The 24948-nt window shown below is 38.5% G+C and overlaps 1 protein-coding gene across 1 annotated transcript in view; it reads right to left on the reverse strand.

Moving 5' to 3' along the window:
• COMMD10 (COMM domain containing 10) overlaps positions 1-24948 on the reverse strand; it is a 109110-nt gene that overhangs the window by 44106 nt on the left and 40056 nt on the right. The gene's annotated exons all lie outside the window — the stretch shown is intronic.

Genomic DNA, 24948 nt, shown 5'->3' on the forward strand with positions numbered 1-24948 from the left:
GAGGTCGGCATGAGGCCACATATCAAGCCCATCTGTGCTCCTCTGGACAGCATACTGAGCACAGTGAGGTGGCAGGTGGTGCATTTAAGCAGTGGTGACAGTGATGTGAAAGACAAGCCACATTCCAGACAGCCAAGAAGATTTCTGAGTGGGGCTTGCGGGCTCTTATTCATAACTGGCAAAAATGCATAGCTAATGTTGGCAACTATGCTGAAAAATAGTGTTCTGTAGCTGAGATTCTGCTCTATCAAATGGTTACTGTGCTTTTCATATCTGTAGTAGTCCCCATGGAAACAAACAGGAGGCATTACTTTTGGAGTCACCTATGTACATGGATGCACGCAAGTAAAGCTAATTGCATACCACTTATGGTGGGCTAACAAATCACCACATTGACAGCAGAGTTATGCGACATTTCAAGTGCAATTCAGTCAAGATACTGATACCTGAGGTTTTCACCCTCCCCCACTTTTTTTCCCTCCCTGCAGTGCAGTATTCACGTAACATCCAAACATTTTATCATTTTATTTTACTAAGGTTGCTGCCATTGAAAATCATTTACTCATAGTAGATGAAATCTGGACTAGATGACCTTTAAAGGTCCCTTCCAAACCAAATGATTTTATGATTCCATGAAATCTGCACAAGATGCAGAAAATAGCAGTTGCTCTGAAAACTCCTGAGGTGGCTCCACTTGTTATTTTTAATTACAGTTACATCAATATATGGTAAATTTGCATATTAAAGTACTCTTTTTATATATGTATTTGGAAAATGTGACCTGAAACCTATGCTTCTAAAAGTGCAAAAAATACTGGGTTCTCCTCCATAAACTCCAACTCATAATAAAGACCAGTCCTTGCTCCCATTAAATTAATTAAGAATTCTCTCTTCTTCCTAAGCTATTTTTTGTACTTTTCAGAGAATCTATAATGAAAAGATTTGTATTATGGCCTTCTTTCCTGAAACTTGTGTTTTAAATTCTTTTTTTCTCCATATGGCCTTCTTTCCTGAAACTTGCGTTTTAAATTCTTTTTTTCTCTATAGAAGAGTGACCTCCGCAGTCAGTATATAAAGAGCTCTTTGTGGTAGATTTTAATCTCCACTTATTCAGTCACATATACGGGGGTTGGGAGAGGAGCATGGAACAGAGTGAAAAAAAATAATGAAAACAAAGAACAAAATGATCAACTTCAGAATTCTCATAGTGAGCATCTAAAACACTGTCAGTTCCATCCCATGCCCCCTTTTCCTTTACTACAGAATAAAAAAGGTTTCAGATTTTGAGGAGAAAAGCAAAAAGAACTAACCACCAAGGGAACCATGCCACTGTGCCTTCTTCTGCAGTACTGAAAGAAATTTAGTGCTCAGTTATGACGATGCTGCCCAACAGCTCTGAATCTGTGGAAAAGTATTCTGAACTCACTGCAGATCGTAAGCTGCATCAACAATGGGATGCTGCTGCCCTCCTTAGTATACTAACTGCACAAGGAGGTACTGCCCTTTTTTCTTTTGTAGAAGTGAGGCATCAGATAGCATGCTGTGTCCAATTTCATCTATTTTACTTTTAATGCAGGCAAACAAAGACACTTCAGGCAGCAGCATGAAGTTATAGAAAATTGAAGAGAACATGACATTTAAAAAATTGAAAAAAAGAATTTGCTTAGAATAAACAAGATGATCAAGGCCATACACTTCACAACCTGACATACGCAAGAAAATGTTAGAAAAGATATCTGAATTCCATGGTCAGTTAAATACACTGAAAGACAGCAAATAGACTAATTTGGTATAAGAGGAATTTAAGAGTCAATATTTGTACCCAGAAAGAGAGGAAATCGTTCTAGGTATACTGATTATTTGCTCCAGTAAAGACCATGTCAGAAACTTACAGAATCTCTGCCATCAGGAAATGCTGAAGAACAGTTAAGAATTATCTCTTGGGTAAGGCTTAAGCACAATTCATCTCAGAATCAATATGAATTTGTTTTCCAATCTGTCACACTCAAAGTTAAAAAGGACAAACACAGGTAGTGAGAATAGAGACTCCCTTACACTTGCTACCTTCTTCACTTCACTCAGAGCAGGGTGAGAAAGTAGGGTACCACAGCCAGCCTCCAACACAGTAAGGACAGCCAGCACAGGTATTTTTATATCCATCCCAGCATCTCTTATCTTGCCATCTGTAGGATGTTTGCAGTGCTCCAGGCCTGATTGTAACACACTGCACCCAAAACTGACACTGCCACCTACACCTGTATCTAGAGAAACAGTCAGTAGAACTTCTGCAGTAACGAGAAATAAAATGCAAATCTGGCAATATCAAGTGCTATCCCATGTTATACATTCTTATGCTTCTTTATCTAAGCAGGGAATACCATAAATCTCCACAGCATCACAAAATGAACAAAAACCCCATGAGAACAGCAGTCCTGCTTTCCTATGCAAAGCTCCTCCTTTCCATCTGCTGAAAATGGACTGCTTTCAGTATTCAAAAAGCTCAGCCACTCCCAATGTGTTCCACATGAAATATGGAACAAATGCCAAAGAGTAGCAAACAAGACTACTTAATAACCTAAAGGTTTGATTGTGATTCATAGTGATCTATTAATGTGACTTACAAAAAGAAAAATTTCTTCCTCACCCTCAAATTAGTACCTAGTTTCATACACACCATAATTTCAGACTGCATGATTAAATGAACTAGCAGCAGCTATGAGACAAAGAGAAAACAAACCACCATGACCACAGTAAAACAAAAACAACATATATACTGGCATTCATTCTCTAGAACTTATTGTTGGCTCGTAGATACTATTTTACAGGCAAATTTTGAGAAGGACTTATACAGAAAGGAACATATTAAGGAAAAAAAAAGAGAACACTTTCCAAAAAGACATTTCTGTATTAAAATTCAGAAATTATATTTATACATACGTATAGGTAGTAGCTTCATCTTCAGTTTTGAGTGTTATCTATATAAACACTGTACCACAAATTAACTGAAATATTAACTAACATAAATGGTCAGACTGACATATTAGTTTTAGAAAAGACTAAACTCAAGAGGATCAGAAAAATATATGATGACTTCTGTGTAAAATTTAAGTTCCTAAATATAACTTGGGAGAAATAGTCAAGTTATTAGTAATTTGATAAAAATGTCTTTGGATCTACTGACCTTCAAAATAAATACATTTCCAGTGAAAGTATACACCACACATTACAGATACCTGCACTTTAGGTCTCCATACATTCCATAGCACTTCATCCAATCCAGTTTTCTCAAGAATATACAAAATTAAATTTCTCTTCACTCTGTTACAGGACAGTTTGGCAATACTGCCAAAAATATCAATGCTTGGCCTAGAATTGTTCACACAGCTGTCTGCCTCAGGCTTTTCTTCTTAATTTACTTAGTTAATTTTTGGCAAAAACGAGCTAGCTTTTCCCATGAATTCACAAGTAACATCTCAATTTTTTTTTTTTTTATCACGAGGCTGTTGCTTCTCTTGCTTTTACCACACTTACTCTACAGTTTCTCCAAGCAATAGATAAGCACTACAAAAAAACAGCACCTTGTCTGTATTCAGAGAGTACAAGATTATGATGCTTATAAGCAGACCAATTCTTTGAGTGCTTGAATTTGTAGCCTAGAAGTCTAAAACGCTATATGAATAATCAATACAGGATCATTTATTAAACATGCATCAATTCTACAAACTGCTCCCCCATCAACCCATAATTAGATATTTACCAAAAGAACAACGGAATCTTCCTTATAATAGCAGTGTTTTGAAGTGCTCACTGTCTCACAGTTGAGCTTCCATCTGTGAAACAATCTCGAGCCATTACCTGCAGCAGTTTCCCAAACAAGCATCCAGAAAGTAGCATTTCACTTTTGCCTTTCTCTTGCTAAAATTTGAAAAGGACATGGTTTGGATCAAATTACCATGGAAAATAAGTACTTAACAAGTAATTTTCTCCCAACAGAATGTCAAGTTTTCAGATAGTGATGAATGTGCATTAGAAAGAGTTATTCATTCTGGTTTTGGCATTGTGTTGTTTTTTTTCTTTGTTACTGTTAATGTGGGTGAGGAGAAGGAAGAAAAAAAACTCTGCTATCGCTATTTTTCTGAATCAAAAACTGATTGTAGGAGGAAAGCACACATCACAATCAGCCTACTGAAACACCTGGTAGCATGCTTTAATGCTGTAACAAACGGCTCGAAAGAGAACAGAAGACACAAGACAAACTTGTTTGCAGACATCCATTTACAATGACAAATCTCTTTCACCTTGAGGTCAGTCATACCTTGTTGATAACCAGTCTATTATTCTTGAACACTCTGAAGGTGTTTCGACACTAAAGCAAAATGTTTTATCTTGCAATTAACAACAAATGTTTTTGGAATTGTCCAAAAGAAAATTTATCACTATTTTTGTAAATAATTGAAAAATAGAAAATAAAATTATACCCATAAAAAATTATCTCTTCAATCAATGTCTCATATAGGCTCATAAAGATGTCTCTTCATGATTTACAAAGAGACAACTTCTTAAATTTGAACAGTTTTTAAAATCTTGAAAGATTAAAACAAATTCTGAAGTTGATTATTTTTAAAGAAATCTTACATTAAAAGACAATTGTAAATAAACAATAACCCTGGAGTAGCTCTTCCCATGTCCACAAGCCATGGCTAGAACATGAGCATCTCATAGTTCTGTGAAAAATACCATATCAACGTGAATCACAGATTTTTTGCATTGGAAGGAACCTTTAAAGGTCATACAGTTCAACTCCCCTGCAGTGAACAGGAATATCTACACCTCAATCAGGAGCTCAGAGCCTGGTCCAGCCTTGCCTTGAACATCCCCAAGGATGGGGTGTTCACCAGCTCACTGGGCAACCTGTTCCAGTACCTCACCACCTTTACTGTAAAGAACATCTTCCTTATGTCCAGTCTAAGCCTTTCCTCTTTTAGTTTGAAACCATTTATCTTTTATTCTAATAGATCGCGTTAAAGAGCCTGTTCCCTTAGTTCTTACAGCCCCTCTTTAGATACTGAAAAGCCTACCCAGGGCCTCCTCTTCTCCAGGCTGCACAGCTCCAGCTCTCTCAGCCTCTCCTTGTAGGAGAAGTGTTCCACCCCTTGGACCATTTTTGTGGCCCTCATCTGAACATGCTCCAGCAGCTCCATGTTTCTCCTTGTACACAGGAGTCCACATCTGGACACACTACTCCAGATGAGGTCTCAACAGCTCAGAGCAGAGGGGCAGGGTCACCTCCCTTGTCCTGCTGGCCATGCTGCTTTTGATGCGGCCCAGGATACAGTTGGCTTTCTGGGCTGTGAAGGCATGTTGCCACCTCATATCCAGCTTCCCACCCACCAGAACCCTCAAAGCCCTTTTTGGCAGTGCTGTATTCCACCATTATAGATTCACAGATTCATAGATACATTAGGTTGGAAAGGACCTACAAGATTATCTAGTCCAACCATCCTCCTATCACCATCCCTACCCAACTACTAAATCAAATCCTTTAGCACCTCATCTAAACGCTTCTTGAACAGCGCTAGGGATGGTGCCTCAACCACCTCCCTAGGCAGGCCATTCCAGTGCCTGACCGCTCTTTCAGAGAAAAATTGTTTCCTCAGGTCTAATCTAAATCTTCCCCGGCGCAACTTGTGGCCATTCCCTCTCGTCCTGTCATTATTTATCAGGGAGAAGAGGCCCACCCCCTCCTCACCACAACCCCCCTTCAGGAAGTGGTAGAGTGCAATAAGGTCTCCTCTGAGCCTCCTCTTCTCCAGACTAAACAATCCCAGCTCCCTCAGCCGCTCCTCATAAGACTTGTGCTCCAGACCCCTCACCAGTTTTGTTGCCCTTCTCTGAACACGCTCCAGGGCCTCAATGTCCTTCTTGTAGTGAGGGGCCCAAAACTGAACACAGTACTCGAGGTGCGGCCGCACCAGAGCTGAGTACAGGGGGAAGATCACCTCCCTGCTCCTGCTGGCTACACTATTTCTAATACAGGCCAGGATGCCGTTGGCCTTCTTGGCCACCTGGGCACACTGCCGACTCATGTTGAGCCGAGCATCAACCAACACCCCAGGTCCTTTTCCTCTCTACATTCTTCAAGCCATTCTGCCCCAAGCCTATAGCATTGCATGGGGTTATTGTGGCCAAAGTGCAGGACCCGGCACTTGGTCTTATTGAACCTCATCCCATTGAGCTCAGCCCAGCTGTTCGGCCTATCCAAATCCCTCTGAAGGGTCTCCCTACCCTCCAGCAGATCAACTCATCCTCCCAACTTGGTGTCATCTGCAAACTTACTGAGGGTACACTCAATTCCCTCGTCTAGGTCATCAATAAAGATATTAAACAAGATGGGCCCCAATACCGACCCTTGGGGGACACCGCTCTTAACGGGACGCCAGCGTTTTATACACCAGTGAGCCCATTACATCCCCCAGCTTGCACTGTTAGCAGAGACTGCCATGACCAAGGCACAAAACCTTGTACTTAAGATTTACTGAATCTCATGAGGTTCACCTGGACCCCCTGCTTAAGCTTGTCACAATCCCTCAGCAGCAACCTGTCCTTCAGGCACACTGACCCTACCACACAGCTTGGTGTCATCTGCAAACTTGCTGAGGGTGCAATTTGCATGATTCATCCTCAAGTAACTAACATACAAACTTTGAAACAAGTGAATTAAAATAAAACCTTAAAAAGTGGTTACTTCCCTGCAATCAGACTGAGTTCTTTTCAGCGATGTCAAGTGAAGAAGTCAATTAAAATAAGTAGTTGCATCTAATTCCACAGCAGAAAGATGAAATTACATCACTGCTAGTAGCAGGTATTGAATGGCAGACAGTAATCATGATGCTAACGTTACAGTACATTTCAGAGCCAGTAAGTAACACATAACTAGAGTAATTTCAATAATTTAGTGAGCAACTTGGAAGACAGTATTTTTTTCTGTCAGCCTTTACAAGCAGGATGTTTATACAGGAATGTTTAACAGTGTCTACAAGTGCCAAGTGTTTAAATACCTAAAGTACTAATGAATACTTGAACCATATGGTCAACACAGAATGCATACACAAAATATACCTATAATACATATCAAAAAATGAATACACTGCTGCTAGACTGACTTCTATTAACTCTTCTTGTGTAAGAAAAGAGTTTCTATCTGCAATTGAATTTATAGTATATAAAACATAGAGGAATTTAAAACCTACAAAGCTACAATAATAACCTATCTGTAAGGATCAAACTTTTAGCAGGGTATTTCAGCAATTACACTGAAATGTATTTGATGAAGAGAAACACTTATATGTACGAAAAATCAATTAGCATGATGACTGGAAAACAAGATTGTGGTTGATACTGATTAACAGATCTGTCAAATGAGGAATAACAATTTAATTACATGCACTTTTTGGTGAACTTTTATTAATACACTTGTGATGATTAATATTTTAAGCATTAGGTTCTTATGCCTGCCTAGGTCAAAGCAGAAATATAAGCTTCACAGCTACATAAAGAGTGATAGCACTTACATATGCTTTCTAACAGTAATTTTGATCATGTAAAAACGCAATTGGCCACCCCTTCTGAGTTACAACAGTGTAACTTTCTAATAACTATAACATTATAAAGTTATTTGTGCTCTGTAATCCCAAGCTCTAAGGGGAATAAAAAGTTTTCGCATTTCTTACCAGTCCAAACTAAGCTTACAAATTTTGCAAGCTACCTACTGAGTTGAGTTCTTCATACATGTATGGGTTTTGAGCAGAAATATATCTTGTAGCAGTGCCACATCCATTTCCCTCTATGCCTCTCCTCTATGCGCTCAGCTTTTTAACTCACTTTTTTGTTGTTTTTTTTTAATGCAGTTTGCAAACTGTCCATTCTCTTTTCTTATCCATGATCAGAGAATCATAATAGAATCATAGAATAGCTGCAGGTACAGCCCCACCCCCACTATGGACTGCCTTCCCAGCCACTGGATCAGGCTTCCCAGGGCTTCATCCAAACTGGACTTGAACATCTCCAAGGATGAGGCACCCACAACTTCTCTGGGCAGCTATGCCACTGCCTCACCACTGTCAAAGTAAAGAATTTTTTCCTAACACTTAACCTAAATCTCCCCTCATTTAGTTTAAAACAGATAACTCTTCTCCCATCCCTATCTCCCTACATAAAAAGTCACACTCTCCCCTGCCTATATGCTCCCTTCAAGTACAGGAAGGCTGCACTGAGGCATTCCCAGAACCTTTTCTTCTCTAAGGCAAAATCTTCGTGGTCTTCTCTGGACCTGTAACAGCTCCACAACCTTCTTGTGTTGGGGACCCCAAATCCAGAGGCCATACACCTCATAAGGGCTGAGTAGATAGGAACAATCACCTCCCTCACCCTACTGGCCACCCCTTTTTTTGGATGCAGACAACAATGTACTCAGCCTTCTACGCTGCAAGCACACATTGCTGACTGCTGTCAAGCCTTTCATCCACCAGAACTCCCAAGACCTTCCCAGCAGGGCTGCTCAAAGGATTTCTTCATCCAGTCTGTAAATGTATCTGGGATTGCCCTAACTCAAGTGCAACACCTTGCACTTGGCCTTGTTGAACTTCATTAGGTTCTTGTGGTCCCACTTCCTGAGATTATGAAGGCCCCTCTATATGACATCCCTTTCTTCTACTGTGTCAAATGCAAACTTGCTGGGGGTGCACTGAATCCCACTACCTAGGCCACTGATAAAGACGCTAAAAAGGACCAGTCCCAAGACTGACCCCTGGGGGACAGAACATGTCACAGGCCTCCGTCTGGACATACAGCCATTGACCACAACATTCTGGTTGCAACCAACCAAGCCATTCTTTATCCACTGAATAGTCCTGTCTTCATATCCCCATCTCTCAAATACAGAGATGAGGATGTGGTGTGATATCATGTGAAAGACCATACTCAAGCCAAGGTAGATGGTATCTGAGAAATATCCCTGTACAAATGTACAAGTTCTCAACCTACTCACGACTGTTTCTCAAAGGCAGCTGTTACCTGTTCTGCCTTGCCTACTCCTCCTAAAAAGCTTGTAGCCTTTTATCAATGCCTTCCAGTTGTACAGGTCATCCCACCGCATTTCTGCGATAGCAGTTAGGTCACTGTTTCCTAATTACACTACCGTTTCTCCTCCTGCTTATTTCTCATGCTGCGTGCACTGGTGTCGTGGCACTTCAACTGGTCTACCCGCCACAATACCTTCTAGGAGAAGCCCACCCAAAATCCTCTGGAAAAAATACGAGGTTTTCCCCCACTGCTTTCTAAAGTGATAGCGTTCTCTGGCTCTTCTGTGTCACTCAGTTGTACGCATCCTTCCTCCATCAAATCTAGTTTAAAGCTCTGTTAATGAACCCAGACATCTTGCTGCTTGGTATATTCTTTCCCTTGCTGGTCAGTTGTGAACCACCTGATATCAGCATGCCTACTCTCTCAAAGGTGCATCCAAGATCATAGTACCTAAAACCTCAAGCAATTCTTCTGAGTTTCATTTTATAATCTAGATGCCATTTGCCAGATGCTACTGAATTAAAAAGAGATAATGAGTTAGCTCTGTTTTTCACTGTAAATAATGGTAACTGGCAAACAAGATGAATTAAGCTCTCATAATCCAAGCATAACTAAAGAACAATAAAAAATAATCACCTTCAAGCATATCTCATTGAAGAGGAAATTGATCTCTTAAAATTCATGTAAGAGATCTTAGGGTGCTTAAGTTTACTATCAGTATTGTCTTCTCAGGTGGGAGAAAAAAGAAAAAAACAAGACAGAAGTCAAATTTCACAGCTGTAAAAGGAAACTAAAAGCAACTCCACATTTACACATTTGCGCAGCAATTCCCAGCATGTTAGAAGCGCTCAAAAATATCCATCTGTGCCTACAAAATACAGTGACAACTCATTAATAATATGGGCTCAAGAATTTAACTTTTTACCCTGAACTCCGTTCAGCACAGGAGTGTCTCTGTAATGCAGGACCACCGCATTACTCAAATGTCTTTCACAGTCTGAAACCTAGACACACAAAGGCTTAGATACACAAATTCCCTTTGAGAGGGTTACTAAGGTGAGGCATCATAAAAGTTCATCAGAATGAGTACTTTCAGCCTAAGCCATACTATAGTTCTGCAATTTTTTTATTAAACAAAATTTCAGGTTGAGCAGATTTCCAAATTCATCTATTAACATCAAACTGCAGTCGCTAAAACAAACTTGTCTGAAGATATGTTTGGCCAGGCTGACTCCCTCCTACTCTTGGGAGTGCTTTCACAAAAGCAGGGTTAGAACTGGAGGTTAAACTGAGCTTGAAGGCCCCAGAAGTTTATTTGGCATCAGTGTAATGCCTTCCCCATGGTACTGAGGGCTTTATCTCCCATGAGAAAATTCACAAGTTCATTTCTTTCATCTTCTCTTTCTTTGGATTGCATTTCATAATTGCTAATGATGCACTGAAGCATCACACTCTGCGTCCTGAGAAGAATTCTCAATAGAGGTTCAGTGATACACAGATACATAAAGACCTTCTAATGCTACAAGAAAAAAGCATTAACTTTGTTTATGTGTAGGAGTATGAAAAACAGAATACACATTCATGTATACATATGTGTATGTTTATATATTTGTATATACAGATATACATATCTTAGAAAGAGTCATGTTCATTTTTTCTGTGTTTGTCTCTCAGAGCTATCTTGTTTTTAAACACTTCCCCCTGTAAGCGAAGTTCCTCAAAGACTTTAAGCACTGTATATCGCATTTGCACCCCAAATGATACCAAGATTAAAATATAACTTTTAAAATAATTTAGTTATTAAAAAGTGTATGACCTTGCATAATTTTTTTTGTAATATACAGAATACAGAATATTAATGAAGTTATTTATGAGTGTAAGTTTATCAGTAGTCTGTTTGTTCCTTCTCTTAGATTATGTCACTAGCATTCGTATGTTGAATCACAGCATTCTTCCCCAATAAAAATAATACATCATAAAAAAATTAATTATATCAAATAAAGAACTAATAAGTTTGAGGAAAGACAGAAAGAGCAACAGTAAGTTTTATTTCCAGTGCTAAAAAATAAGAATGAGGAATACTGAGAAAGAACAGAAAACATTCTTTGCTTACTTTGGATAGGATCAACATAGCCTATGAAGGGAAGAGACATTTGCATGCTCATAAGAATTCCTACATCTTTTCCCTTTGAACAATGTTCATTCCTAACAAAATGGGAGTCTTTTTACTTAGCACAACTTCTAGTCCACTAGCTTCTGCTGAGTAATCACTGAAATGAGAATTTCACGGATGCATCTATATTCTCCAAAGCAAATAAAGTATTTATTCTTCACTGCTGCATAGCCATCACTCATTTTCAGTAGTGTCACTGAACAATAAGATAGAAACAGAAAAAAGTAATTTACAGCTATCTATAATCGGCATGTTTTCACTCACATCCTCAACTGTGATTGAGAACAAAGATACTGCATAACACATATCTGAACCCGCACCACAATTTATTTAAATCTTTGTGGTAAAAAGCAAATGTTAACAGAAACATTTACAGAAACCTAGCTTGCACAAAATTGAGCCTGCCACCTGGACAGAGCTCAAAGAAACACCCTAATGCCATTCTGAGAGATGCTGCATTCTGAGCTCCCAGTCCACTGTCAGCACCCTATCCCTACCCTGGGGCCACCTGGGCACTGGTGGGAAGCTGCTCTGTGCCAGCAGAGCTCTGCAACGTGGCCTTTACACAGCAGCATTCACTCCTGCGCAAAGAAGAACAGACCCTAACTACACTGGGAACAGGAGCAGCAACCCCTGCATTTAGCTGTTCCCCAGAGTGCCACACACTTGCAGCTCCTAACTAATTGAGCTAAAAACACAGAGGGAGAGACGCTGTCATTTCTATTTTTAAATACAAAGGAGGCAGTCAGGTACTATCAAGATGAAGGCTAGTGAGATTGACACAGACAGGATTCATGACTAACAGTCATGTTTGCTAACACTCTCACCAAGTCATTTGGTGTTTTAATGGCCAGCTCCTACATACCAAAGAGTCTGAACTTAGTTAATCCAGGCTAACCTCCTATACTGTATAGGTAAGCCAACTTTTTTTTAAGAACACAGAAATGAAACACCTCAAAAATAGGAACTTACATAAGTCCTACAATATCTAACTATGTGGACACTAGTAATTAAGGCTGAAAGGAACAAGTTTAGTGCAAAATACAGGGAATCTTACTAGGTGAGCTTACAGTGTGGAATGAAACTATTGGACTAGAATCAGATTGAGAAGTTGTACTCATAAATCATTCTGAGAACTAATCTTATAATAAGAACAGAACAAAAAAATGGATCCCAGTAATGAAACCTGATGCTGGTTAAGAGCAAAATTGTTACCTCTGTCTAATACAGAGGAAGAACAAAACATCACATTGCAAGCGCTGAATTGCCTTGGAAGACTAAAGCAACAGCAATGAGAAAATGCAATCGCACAAAGTCAAGGTCAAGCACTCTGGAAACAGCAAGAATTTCTACTGTAAGCTGGAGGATCACCAGCTGGAATTAACGAAGGAGGAGTATAACTTGGATGTATTAATCAATGAATGCAGAGAATCTGAGAGATGTCGTGAAAAAGGATGCTGCAATCTGTGGCTGTATCAAGAGAGGCATTTTTAGCAGAGATGGAAACACATTAAAGCCATTTTACAAGGAACAGGTAAAATCTATACTGGAATTCTGTGAACTTCATCTCTGATCATCTGTCTTCAAATTAAAAAAAAAGAAAAAAAGAAAAAAGAAAGAAAGAATTCAAATTGAAACAGGTGCAGGAAAAAGCTACTAGAACGACCAGGAAAGCAAAAAGGAGATAGTACAAAGAGAATGCTAACAGAGGCTTCTTAAATTAGCTTGGTGAAAAGTAGGCTGGGAGGTAATGAGAGTGCTCTCTATAAATAAATCAAGGATGTAGGATAGAGGAAGGAAAAAGCTCTAAAGCTATAGACATCACTGGCACACAAAATGGATATTCAGAAGCACACTCAGAAACTTGAACTACACGCCATCAGATTAACAAATCCCTAGAACAGTTTTCACCAGAAGCAATAAGGTTAAGAAACAACAAAGGAGCAAGACACATTTTTGTACAGTATTTCATAGTATTACTTTCTATAGAAAATGGGCACTGTTGCTGAAGTCCGTAAGATCCCTGGCAGTTCTCTTTTCTATATATTATTCCTTATTAACATCCCAAGCTGAGATAGCACTTTCATGGCTGTCATTCCTATTACATTTTCTCCTTTCTTATGGATACTGCAGAAGCACAAGTCTATATGCACGCACTATTCTATAAAACCTCTTCACTAAGATGTACTTCTCAGGTCAGGGACTGCCCCTAGAGCTAAACCATTGCTGAGTTCTGACATAACCACCAGTGCACTTAGAGGTGTAAAAGCAGTTTTTGTCAGCCTTAAGCAAAAAGCTAGAATATTTTTTATCATCTGCAATACACTGCAATACAGTAATATCAAACAGCAACTTTATAGCTCACGCTGTTCTACGTAATTCACCAGTATGCCAGTTCTTTATTTGCTCCATCCTTACATTGTTATCTCCTCAGCAAGCTGGTAATAAACTCACATCTGTTCCACGCTGCGCTGTAGAGCTAACTAAATCAACCAGAGAACCACTCTAACCATGCTATTTAATATAAGCAAGGTCCTAGTATCCTGATTAACTTACATCATTGTTTCAACTATACTGAAACACATAACTGTAATACAACATGGCATTAATCACAAACACAAAAACTGCATTTTACCAGTGTTAGTCTTTCAATGCTAAAAAGTCAATGCATTTTAAAAATAAGGCTCCCACTTGAATTAAAAGGGCTGCTGGTAAGTAACACCTGAAAAGAGCAAGCTACTTCAGCTGAATATATTTTTTCACCTTTAATCGACAAACAGTAAGTGTATCTCTATTGCTAGCCTTTTCATAGCTAAATCCTACCGCTCTAATCTAAATACTGAATGTGCAATATTTAAATGGACCTACAGCCAGTAATCTAGCAGAACAGCTGTTATTTCCAAACACAGTAACAGTGAAATCCCAAATACTGCTTGCCCTGCCCAAAAGTTGCATGTTTCTTAAGGAAAAATACAACACTGTGAAAAGCCATATGCTATGGAAGAACCACAGCCAAAAATACAGAGCACACTACCAATGGCCTTCCTTGTCAATAATCTAGGAGTACCAGGCATGATACTTACGTTACTCTGTTTAGACTACCAGTGTGCATCTACCAGGTCAGAATACAGGTCAGAATACATGCCCCAAGAACCTTGTGTTTTAGACCTCACACAATTCTTACACAGCATCTGTAGGAACATACAGATGAGCCTGGTGGAAGCCAAACCCGGCATGTATATTTAGAAGGCAAATTATCAAGTGATTTTATATTTTATAAATGGACTGTGATAAGAGTCTGGACACTAAAGTCCAACCTTAGTGGAACCAAACACAAATTGCATGGACCACTATTAAAGCCATAAGCTGCTCCCTTAAGATATTACCCATGCCAGACAAGAAAGGCCTGGGGGCTTTAGGGGTTGCTTTCCTGTCAAAAATAGTATAGATATATTCCATGTCTAATCCTGTGTTAATACTAAACTTCACTTAAATTAAGTAATTTTTCCCCTAATTTCGATCACTGTTGTACCGATCAGTTAAGAGGGAATCTTTCTTACAAATTGCACATAACTGGAAAAATCAAGCTAACACACTGACCCTCATTTCTGTTAGTGAAAACAATGATAGTTCTCATAAGCAGTTAGAGACAAATTTCATTTGGGCAGTTAATGGTTCTGTATTTTACTTCACTTGTAGCTAGGTTCACCTCCCTTCAACAAAAGTCAGTACTGTGGACTCTGCACCACTGTCCTGTCACTTTAACAAAAAGACCTTGCATAGGCCACATCATTCATTTTCAATAAAATCTATCTAATCCACCTACTATACAATCCAGGCCTGATGCATGCATGCAGTAAAAATAAGTAAAAGGGAATGAGCATGGTGATCAGGTAGAGAAAATAAACTGCAAATACCTGGTTGGTACAAGACAGACTACAGTGGTGCATAGTAACCACAAAAGGAATATTCACCTCCCTACTTCAAGTACAGTGCGCCTGGAGATAAACAGAGAGATGTGCTGCTCTTTCAGGAGCAGGTATACTTAGAAGCCTCTCTGCATGGACAATATTGATTTAGAGGCATTCCTTATGTAATGGCCATCTGTAACGTTATAATTAGACCAAGCAGCACAAGGGCTGGATTCCTTTTCAATTCTATGGACACAGAGCCTTTTACGTATAGCTGGTGTATTAGGTGTCCTGAGCACCGACCTCCCTCTTTCAATTTGCAGTTTGTCATTTGAGGCTACATAGCACTCTTTGCTTAAATGTACTTTAGTCTTTTTTGAAGGACAAAACAGTCTCAGCACATACCAACATTTTGTCTGGTTCACTAAATATCACCCATTAAAAAATTATATGACTATTTACTTCAGTTCGCTGATTAGTACTGTTAAGAATTTTGTGGCAACAAATGAATAAAAAAAAGGAATAACGGCAATTTGAATAAGCACATTTCTCTTAAAAAATTGTCACTCCAAAATGATCTTTAAAAATAACAGTAACACTACCAATTTTCTTTTTCACTGTAATTTTTCCTGCTGCTGTCCTAGGAAAGACATTCTTGTTGATGCAGAGACCATGTATAATCTTCCCAGTAGGGCTTTCTCATTAGTATTGAAACAGATCAGGAAAGAAGTTTTTATTTTAATGGCACCATCTATTAAAAAAAAAAAAAAAGAAAAAAAACTGAGGCAAATAGATTAAACAATACAGCAAACTTCTGAATCAAAAGTGACACTGAAAGTGTCATAACCCTTTCCTTAAATTCTAAGAAAATATGATGCATTCATGGCAAGTGACAGAAATCAAAGATATCACTACAGGGAAAAATATATATTTAATTTATTTATATAATTAATATATTTAATTATGATGTACTAAGGAAAACCACAAGGCAAAAACTGAAGTGCCTATCCTGTGGAAATCTAAATTGGCACTTACAGTCAGTTAAATCAGAGTATAGATCTGCAGAGCATCAGGAGTGACCTCTACCATCTAATAGAGTTCCATTTGTCTCAATTTTTCAATATCTTTAATCTTCAGTAACATTTTTATCTGATCACAGTAACCATTACATTGTCTGAAGTCACTAATATCCAACAGCTATTAGTAATATGTAAAGCACAGACATGGACTAGTTCTTTGAAAGTAGGTGTCTGCATCCCAAGATGACCACTACAACCAATACCATTCTGACAGATGCTCTCTTCAGAAGCAATCTGCCCTAAACCCTGATTTGAAGCAGGCCATAAAGAAGCTGTGATAAACTGCCTACAGCATGTATCTCCACTGTAAGGTTCTGGCCTTTCCACAGTCCCTGATCTTTTATTACCTCATATAAACATTATTTCAATAGTCAGCTTAAGAAACAACTTACTCCCAGCTAAGGCTACGGTGTAAGTAAAACGACAGCATGCTGATACAAGGAGAAGGAATGCTATGTTCTCTCAGTATTCTATCTTACTTTTTAATAAGCTTTAATATGCTTAGCCTATCACATATCCAGAAAAAATAATCAGAATGAGATAAACATGGCTATCTGTGATAGAGCACAAGTCTCAACTATTGCAAAGGTCATGGCTCAGTATCTAGCTGCAACTAAAACATTCATTAACACTACTTCTTTTGCACTACTCCTCTTTCTTGGGATGAAAAAGAGAAGAAAGAAAACTCATCCCAGGGGCAGGAAAGCTTCAGCAGAGCACAGTCTAAAAGCACATAACAACAGCACCCAAGAACCCCTGCTCCAAAAAAGTGACCTTGTTGTATGAGAAGGTTGTTGGCTGGACAGCATGATGCACTCTAAAACATCAGCCACGGACTACAGCCCTAGTGAGGCCTCACCTGGAGTACTGTGGCCAGTTCTGGGCTCCCTGGTACAAAAAAAGACAGGGACCTCCTCGAAAGAGTTCAATGGAGGGCTACAAAGATGATAAGGGTGTGGAATACTACTCTAATGAGGAAAGGCTGAGAGACCTGGGTCTGTTCAGCCTTGAAAATAGAAGACTCAGAGGGGATCTGATCCATGTCTATAAATACATAAGGAGCTGGAGGCAGAGAGACGAGGCTGGATTCTTCTCAGCAGTGTGTGGCAATAGCAAAAGAGGAAATGGCCACAAACTGAAGCATAGGAAGTTCTACACAAATGTGCATGGGAACTTCTTCCCAGTGCAGTGACGGAGCAGTGGCACAGCTGCACAGAGAGGTGGTGGAGTCTCCTTCTCTGGAGATGTTCCAGACCCGCCTGGACGCCTACCTGTGCAACCTGGGCTAGGAGCTGCTTTGGTAGGGGGTTGGACTCAATGATCTCTTGAGGTCCCTTCCAGCCCCTACAACTCTGTGATTCTGTAGACTCTCTGGTATAAAGATGTACGCAATGCTTTCAAGATAGCATAGAACAATGCTGTAGAACAATGGAGAATAGAACAATATAGAACATATATATATTTGTATATTTAAGCACATAGGTTATATATATAGATATACAGAACAATGGTGCATAGAATGGAAGAACAATGCAATGGTGTGTTGCAAACAGCATCCAGACTCCAGTAATCCTACACCACAACTCTTCGTAGAGATGACAGCTCTTTTGTACCAAGCAACTCAGCATAAGAGCACAATACAAAGAATAGTAAACTCATATATTCAATGACTTTTCCTATTAAAAAAAAAAGTAGTGTATACAGTTCAATTCCAACAAAAAAAAAAACTGACAAGAAGATAAACCAGAATGAGATAAAAAATAACAATATTAGAAAACCAAAGTTACAATCAGTGCTGCACTGAGCACTGAATTTTCTTACTATATTTGAGAAAAATATTTTATTCACTGTTAACAAGAGTACTACGGAAGTCAAAGATGCAACCCTAAAAAATACACATGGAACAACCTGCAAAACTGAGCTTATCTAATGTTTTTATTATATTACTTTTGGTGCATAACTTCATGAATTGCTTTCTTTTCCATTCTATAGATACTGTGAAAACTTTAAAGAAATGACAAAACTTCAAAGGTTACAAAATATAGCTGTGTTCTTTTAAACAGAGTTCTGAAACTAATTAAGTTGAAATGCTGTAGAACATGCTAAGATAGGAAATAGCTGATGAACTTATAACTGTATTTCAGTTGTGCACATGGTGGAAGAGGAATTTTTTTCATGCAGAAACCAATGCTTAGGGGCATTTAGAAAATTGCTAAAGTAATTGGAAGAAGTAAGTATGAAACAAATGCATGCATTTGCAAAAGGTGCACACTGAGATAAGAAGCTTAGGTGTGTTGATAAACCTGACTTTGCCTCATACACTGCTTTTTTCTAGAGTCAGTTTTACTTTCTGTTATACTTTGATTAGAAACCAACTTTTAATTGTACTGAAAATATTTTGAACAGGAACATTTTAAATGCACTATTCTCTCTTTCATGTTTCTAGTGGTGCTGGGTGATAAAGTTAATTTTCTAACACTTTACCACCTGCAGGACAATGACAGAACCGGCTCAAACAAAGAAGAAACATCTGAAGCAAGCATTCAGAATACGGAAGAGCATTATGTGCTGCACAAATGTGCAACTATGAATATGAGCCTTTCAGACTAAAACTGCCCCCAAAACTGCCATGAAGCTGCACTGAAATTAATGGATTTTAAATACAATTTTCTTTATATATATGTAGGTCACTCCAAAAGTAATACCTCCTGCGTGTTTCCATGGAAACTACAACGAAGAGCACAATAGCACCATTTGACAGAGCAAATTCTCATGATGAACAAGAACCTACATGTCACCCTCATAACAATCTGCATGGCCATTCAGCACATGCCTTGTTTTTCACATTGCAGTCATCATTGCTGAAATGCACCACCCACTGCCTCACTGTGCTGACATCCACTGCTTGGCCTTCATAAACGTTCAGCAAGCATCACCAAATGTCAATGGCTGTCATTTTTTCCACATGGAGGAATTCCACAACAGTTTGCTTCACCTGCACTTCCATGTCAGATGCCATTCTGTCAGTGCCCCTCTGCTGTCATCTCTCACACAGCAACAACATGGAATAGAATACTGGTGGGAAGGTTCAGCCTCTACTGCCATATCACTGTCATCTGCCTCTGATGTCATAAGCCAAAATAATAAAATAGGAGGCATTACTTTCAGACCAGCTATCTTATATTTTTCAATGTGCAACTCAAATTTGTAGTATAGAAGTCCCTCACATCCAACACATCGCTTTACTCTCACTCTTTTAAAAATACTAATGCTTTATTTTTCAGTCATGGTTTAAGAGGGTCAGGGAGTTAAATTTTCAGTACTGTCCTGACAGATTACAATGAAGATATTTCCCATTGGAATAGGTATTCATGCATTGTTTCCACTTAAAAGACTTATGCTCATTTAAGATTGGAAATAAAACAGATAGCTATATAAAACCATACTGAACTCAACATAATTTGAACAGCCATCTAGCTATGTTTTAGATCTACTTCCAGACATCATGATGCTCAAATCTTCAAATATTTATTAATATACTTCATAAATGCACTCTAATACTTTTTTTCTTATTTGTAGCTAATCACATGCAACTAGAATTTAAAAACTGAAAGTCTCTATTTTTAAAAGTCAGAATGACTGAAATTCTATCTATATATATATATTTTTTTTTACCAGCCATTTTGTTCATTCAAAAAAAGGTTCAATCTTCTCCAGCAAAGAATTAATCCTGCTGGATTCCTATGAGTAATCTAAGAACAGCAACGTGGGTTTACTTCAAAAGAAGCACTGCAAATAAGTATGCAAGTTCTATTTCCATCCGGTAACCATGGTGAAGGTTGTCCTTTTGGACAATGGGAAGAGAGACTTAGGTCTCAGTTCACAAAGAGCTCACTCCTCTTTAAAAAAAAATGAAATCTAAGATTCTCACCTGAAAACCTGGGAGAAAAAAGCAAACTGAAAATTTCACATTAAAAATACTAAAGCCTGTAGCAATATAAGCGCTTTACACATCTGTTGCAATTATCTCCTCCACAAGTACATCTGCTTTTGCTCCTCCAACTCTGAGTCATATATTGTACACATGGCAAGGTATATAGCATCTGTGCACAAACCTCAAATTAGGGCACATTCTTAAGATTCTCTGATAACAATGACAGATTTTTTTGGAAAAGTTTACAAACATATATGGAAGTAAAAGGCAACAGGAGTGTATGACCTTAGTACTCAATGTCTGACTACTCTTCAGGGGGAGGGTATTTCAAAAGGAATTTCTATACTGGAAAACTAAAAACACACAGGGGAAATCACAAACTCCATAATCAGAAGACTGATATTGGAGGTCATTTTGGTATGTGAGTAAAACTACTAGTCCCTTACTCTTAAAGCAGTTGGGTCAGCCAGTTATTAAAGGGCTTTTGATACAGTACTTTCTCCACAAAACAGCACACATTATTTTTAAGTGTCCCTACTTTTTTTTAACTGTTGTCACTAGAGAAAGCTGAAACATCTGGTTTCAGTTTGTTCCTCCACTGTGATTTTACCAGAATATATATATTTCCTATAAAAACTACTACAATAAATGCAGCTCAACCTGTCCTCCCAACTCTGTAACTCACGCTTCACTCATATGAAAAACTTCAGTTTTCTTGACTCAGATCTTCCTGCACTTTTCCCACAGCTTCTTCTTCTCTTTAGACCATTTGAAGCTGTGAAGATGTTCGTCCATTTACTCCTTTTATTTTACTGTGCTTATCTATTTATAAACTTAAATGTTTCAGTCAGTAGAAGGGATTAGGATAGAAAATAACTTGTGATCTGTTTCTCCGTGTTGCCTACTGTTGTAGAAAGGAAAGCTGTACAGCAGTTTGGCAGTCTTACTGGCTGTGAAGTGTCATTAAGTAAGAGACGGCAAGTTTTATCACGCACCTCTGACTTCTAAATTCACGAAAACAAACAGAAGGTTTACCATGGGAGGTTGAGAGATCAGGCAATATCCTCAAGTCACTCTTCCTGTAAAACAGCGTGTGGTTACTGAAATTGCTATGGGAAAATGGGAGTTCATCAGAAACACACAGTTCTAGGTGAAAATGCTCCTTAACCTTTTACATTACCACTCTTTAAAAAACACAAGGCTTGCAAGGATAGATGCTTGAACACCAAGAAAAACTAAAGTATTACATCTGAAACAATGTCACGCTAAAATCTTTTATGCAGCCCTTGTTGTTCAGCTGTAGTATTTCATTAAGGAAAGGAAGTCTCTGCATGTGTACTCCAGCAATGCAATTCAGGAGATTTTAACAAGTTATGGAACTGAAGCTGAGGAGGTTACAGTATTAGAGGTAAACAAGAGGCAATTGGTTTTTTTCTTTTGAGCCAGTACTGTATGCAATTATTCCACTCAATGGACTACACATATGATTTCGCAGGGAAGTGATGTTATATTTGGGCATCCCCATTGCACATGCAAATGTTGCTGAGATCTCCTTATGATTTATGGATCCTTGATAACGAAAGTGTATTAAAAAACAGTTCTTCACTCAGAAAATGGTTAATTTTAACTTAATAGTCCACCACACTATTCAAAACTTCCCTTAACCGTGTATTCTTTTTTTCAGACACTCCTACTTCATAAAACACAGGCTTACTTCCCCTAAATACCAATCAAAAAACTGTTTTCCAGGAGGTAGTAAAACAGTATTCCTCAACAGACAGCTATTACATCGCCTCCTCAAACACATTTGGATATCGTACTGTGCTCATAATAACTGCCGCATTGAAGAAGCTTTATTTCCCTGTTTCATCTCTGCAGAAGGGCCAAAATGTATTCTGGGAATGAATATAAATGTCAATTACTAAAATCAATGTTCCAAACACATAATTCAGGTTACTCACGTAATTTGAATTACAAAACCTAGCTTCCCAAAACACAAATGGATTATTCTAAACTCAACGTTAACACCAAGAAGGAAAAAAAGAAATACAACAACAAAAACCCCACAATTTTAATTATCCATGAAGCATATTTCTCTTTGCTTCCTGTCACTTGCCTGATTAGGCCAGTCTTTTAAAATGACATGGGTGAAGAGCAAAGGGCATGTGAAATTTTTATGGCTTTTCCAAAGCCCTGGGTATCATTGACATGATGCAATAAATCAGGTCAAGGGACGATGGAACACAAGGAATGAATTAATCCCTTGATCATAATAAAATAAATAAAGTACACAAGCTTTTTGCTTTCAAGAAGTAAGCTATTTTCAGATGGTCGCATTGAAAGAAATCATCAGGAGAAACAGAGAAAACTGGTCACAGTGGTAGCAAAGTACCTAGAGTACAGGTAAGTACAGGATCTGGCCACAGGCCTTAGCAAACACAGAAACAAAAAACCATGACTGTAAGATGAACAATAATAGGAATGAAAGAAACTTATCTCATAGGGAATCTTTCCCCTTGTGAAATATTTTCTATTGCTTTGACAATTCTATGAGAGCATAAATAAACGACTGAAATGAACTAGCTTAGAATACAAAGACACATTAGGTTAAGTCCAGTCTAAAAATCAGGCCCAGTTGCTCATTTATGTCAGAAGGCACCAGAACCCCTACACCATACAAAGTTCAAACACACTCTACGTTTTTTGTGCTGCTGAAGGCACAAATGGGTAGTGTAGAACTGGCAAAGGAACACGTCGTAGTGATTTCAGGTCTAGTCCACCTCCCATCTTTATCAATCTTTTCCTTCACTTTTTCTATAAAACCTGTTTTTACATAATACAGCCACTCTGAATGCAAATCTGAAGTGTCTCTTACACTACACTGTTTCTAACAGTGCCACTAACACCAAAATTGTCAAAACCAACTCACCCACTAGAGTGCTGTGAGTACTATGTTTGTTTTGCCAAATAAAACACAAATGAGTAAACAGCAATAATACAGTCCAGACACGCAGAGTGGTTACAACTCAAAATTAAAGACAATGAAAGAATGCCTGGGTCTCTTTCTTTGAGTTTTGACAGTGTCTCAGATATACTTATCTTCTATTTCAGAGTATCTGATAGTATTAAACAGTTCAGATTTCAATATTTGTAACATGTTATGAACACCCTTGCTCCCCTCTGCTGAGGAGAACCAGAATTAAGATATCCTGCAGCCCAGTAGACAGTGCTGAAGACTGTGTCAGCAGTTTGCAGGCTGGTTTGATCCGGTACCGCGACAATTGAGGCAGAGGACCCATGGGCCCACACTCCAGGGAAGAGGAGGGAGGAAAAGGAAAGGGAAAAAGGGAGAAGGGAGATGGGCCTAGGAACAAAACAGCGGCAACAATTTGAAGAGGAAAGCTAATTTACTAAATAAGATATCAGCAAGCAAAATAATATAATACAATATAATTGGAATTGAGGCTAATGAATCAAATAAAATGAGCACGAGAGCGTCCGATAAACCAAAGGCCTTACGCTAACGCTGAAGGCGGACGGCAGCGAGCACCCACTGCTGAGTCCATCCCAAAGGAAAGAGAGCGTTCCGTGACCGCAGACAGTTTTTATCTTTCCCTCTGAATGGAAACACGTAAAAATACAAAGCAACGCAAAGTCCTCTGGGGAATGGAGTTGTTCTTCTCTTCTGAGACAGGTATACCCAGAACTATGATTGACAGAGCTGGAGCACTAACTCTTTAACTCCCAATGCACTACATGATGTTATGATGTGGAATACCAATAATATAACAAAAAATCATAAAACCATGACAGACTGCCCAAATTCACCATCGAATTGCTGCAAAACCTTTGGTAATGTTTTACATCCATGCACACTAGGCTGCTTCAGATTAAAGAATTCAAATATTTATCTTTTAGCAACTTACTAATAGAAATTTCATAATAAAAACAGCATGTGAGAATTCTAGGCTTTACTCAAAAACTCATTCTGTTAAAAATGTAGTTCCACCACTAACTAGCAATTGCCTGTTGCTGGTTAGGTTGTTGCACCTAGAAGACCTAGATGCCTTCAGAGTGCTGTTAGAGAGAAACAGGACGTCCAGATCCCTGCTTCACCATGAAGACTTATCAACAAAGGGTTAATTCTGTATTTTCAATGCTTTTTAGAAGTCTAATTTAAGAAGTGACTCAATAATATAGACAAGATCTAAGAGGGTTAGGAGCACATGTTCAAAGCAACTTTTAAGACATTCCAGTGTGTGTGACATTTTAATTTAAATACATGATATTTTTCATATGAAATAAATGAAGAAATCAACTGTATTATTACTCCTGCTATGTTCTACAATAACCACAACATATTTTATCAGTAGCTCACACTGCTGGGTAGGATGCAGTTCTACTCGAAATTGAACAGCAACTTGCACCAGTAGCATACCACTACTAAAATAAGAAAAAATATCCCAGCAATATCCTGCTTCCATTAAAAAAAAACACAAAAAACTAAAGCTACATTTTACAAAATGCTTTTTACAAGACTTTAAAACTTACTATATGTATCAGTATAACATTCTTACAATCTTCCTTTTGTTCCTTCCACCTTATGAAAGCTAAATGTGAATTCTGTCTAATTATTGGCTTGTACAGTCTGGTTTTACAAATCTTCATACTGCGGTAGGTATCAAAAACAACCACGTACACACAAGACTGCAGCCCACTTTTAAACCTCGCCTAGCAGGCAGCCCAGCCTCTTCTATTCTCAGTCACCAT

Source organism: Cyrtonyx montezumae, unplaced genomic scaffold, assembly GCF_038088225.1.
Source record: "Cyrtonyx montezumae isolate F1298 unplaced genomic scaffold, pur_monq_1.0 scaffold_30, whole genome shotgun sequence".
NCBI lineage: Eukaryota > Metazoa > Chordata > Aves > Galliformes > Odontophoridae > Cyrtonyx > Cyrtonyx montezumae.